Genomic DNA, 3,025 nt, shown 5'->3' on the forward strand with positions numbered 1-3,025 from the left:
TCGAACTCTCTTTATCCATTAAATTGGTGCCACTTGAACAAGTTGTAGCTAGATTTAATTAGTAGATACATCATATATATTTCACATTATCGCATACAACCGTGTTGCACTCATATAGTTCATGAAATTTTCATATTCATTGCAAATAAAGTAAGTCTCTCACCCGTTTCGTATCTCATCGATTGTTTAGCTCTCATTTTATTAGTAAAATACAGAATATTGAAAACGTTAAACCGGCCTCTCTTTGTAAAGAACGAACAAAGAGAGGCACCGTGTCCGACTTCGAGCTCACTATCGATCCGGCGGAAGATTACGATAGGTGAAAGAGTGAGTGCATGAAGATGCTAGCTAGCTAGCTAGTCATCACAATTCGTCCATAGATATACACCCAAGAAAAGATAGTGATCGATGAAGTTCACTTTTGTCCTTCCAGTCCTCCATGCATGCATGTCCCGTATATGAAACTGTACATGCAAATAAGTCACGGACGACACTCTGGTTCCTCTCTCACTTCATGCAAGAGATCGATATTGTTGTTCAAGTAAAGATGATCGAACAAGTATTGGATCGGATCGATCATTCATGTCAACTTCATCAAGCACTATGTTAATTTTCCCTTTGGCCTTTGTTTTGGCCACGCGTCTCAGCAGGGGCAAAGTCGGAACTCCGGTGACTCAAAAGTAAAAAAGGAGATTGCGGGGCGTGCCACCTCGCGGACGAGGAAAGAAATGCGCTGCGGCTAGACTTCTAAACAAGCAAAAAAGGGGTTACCGGTGCCACCTCGCGGACGAGGAATTACGAGTAAAACCTCTTGTCACCTGTGAATCGATACTCACTGTTAGAGCGAGCAGAGCAACAAATAGAGAGAAAGGCGAATCAGGGAGGGGTCTAAGAACTAAGGCGAAGTGCACTTGGAACTTAGGGTTTCGAGGATGCTCGAGGATTTGTAATTGTTTTGTATGATTTGATTGTGTGTTTGCTTGTTGTGTAGAGCTCCCTTATATAGCGATCCGCAAGCAATTCGCAAAGACCTAATCACAACTCACTCGGACTCACAAATTAGAATTCCACAAGGATACGACCAGCTCGCGAGCCGCGCGATCCATGTAACACGTGTCCAGAACAAACCTCGCCTAGGTCTTGCTCACCGCCCCGCATCATCTCACTGTAGCGTCGTACGCGAACTCGAACACTAAGCGATCCTATCCCGCGGAGTACTACAGTCCATTTCCAACTCTACCTCGCCATGCACTGCAGAATCCTACACGAACTGAAACAAAGGATCCCGCGAGGACATCGAATCCCGCGGAGTATCAGAATCCTTGCAAAACTCCAGCTCGCGTGTTGCCAGACCTCGATACCCTTCGTGGGCTTTGCATTAAAAAAAAGGGCCACAGGTACTGGCCCAAATGTTATCCAAAACGTACCTCGAATCTTGGACCAAAAATACCCACTGGGCTCAAACAGCCTTTATCAGATGACATATCAGTATATCAATTGGTGGTGAGTTTTGAATGGTCATGATAACGAGGGTGCACAAATTGCCATCTTCAATGAATCAAGGGGACAAAAATCCTTGCTACAGGATCATCGAGCTTTAGTATTTGCATGACTAGGTGCACACTATTACCAAGCATTTTGGAAATGCATGCACGGCAAATCCTGGTTGATAAAGCATTTGAGATTTTGATGATGATCATGTAAATCTTAGATGTCTTGTGTCAATATGGATACGTGGAGTTAATTAGAACTTGCGAGAAGCTTTTGACTTGAAAATATCGGATTAATTTGTGTTAGAACTGGTGAGAAGCTTTTGAGTTGAAAACTTTGCTTTGTTCCCGGAATTAGTGGGAATCTAGCTTGCTTGTAAAGTTATGAAGTGACGATGTTAGGTAAACATGAAGACATTTTGAGAACTAATTACGTGGCCTAGTGAAATATAGAACTACAGTACTATTACTATACATCTCGGCCGGTAAAATCAACTAACATCATGTATAAAATTAAAAAAATTATACAATATTAATACATGATGCATACAATTATTCTACAATTGTAAAATGAATTCTTAAAGTACGTAGCTATATTAGTCCTCACATGATTCATTACAATTATTCTATAATTGTAAAATGAATTCTTAAAATATGCATATATTAGTCCTCACATGATTCATTAAAGTGAAAAAAAATTAGTTACAATATTAGCTCAAATGATAAATGTGTCTTTAAAGTGATAAATGAGTCCACTAAATGATAAAATACATTAACGTACCATAGCCTTACCTTAAAAGTAAATACTAAACCGAAGTATTTTGATGCTTGTTCTTTCGATGCTTGTATATGAACTGTATTATGAAATGGATGTTTGACATTCTATATAAAGGATTTATTCAACTCAATTACATATGCTCAAACTAAAACTACTACATGTAGTCGAGTTGGTAAAAGTGTAGTGTAGAACTCTTTTATATATGTTCAAATAATTGAATCTGATGATCAATCATAAGTGAAGTTTAACTCTCAACCTAATTTTGATGGCCATAAGGGAGGAAACATTTTTATATGACTTCTCGACGTGAATTAGTCTATAAACCTAAACGTCTTTAAAGATATCATCTTGATCTTATCGAAAGAATATATACACAGACTTGGTCATCTTATCCTAACATTCCTAACATGAGATACCCCCAGAACCCTGATACTAGGTTATTGATGAATATGCATGCATATACTCTACATCAAGTGTCTGAGGAAGTAGATGAAGTAGTGCTTAACTTCTGTTTCTGGATTGTACGTATCGATCGACATCGATCAATGAACGATCCATGAATTTATTTTGGTCGAAAGATTACAAGTATTTGCTTGGGACCCTTATATAAATATATATATATATAGTCCGTTTCAGATACAGACGTCCGCACCGCCTTACGGTGCGGATTTCCCTCCGTTCGCCACCGTACGGCGCCGGCGAGGGCGCGCTTCCACCCCAACGGACTCCAGCAGCTTCCCCGACCTCTTTCCATCCC

Source organism: Fragaria vesca, linkage group LG6 (assembly GCF_000184155.1).
Source record: "Fragaria vesca subsp. vesca linkage group LG6, FraVesHawaii_1.0, whole genome shotgun sequence".
Lineage (NCBI taxonomy): Eukaryota > Viridiplantae > Streptophyta > Magnoliopsida > Rosales > Rosaceae > Fragaria > Fragaria vesca.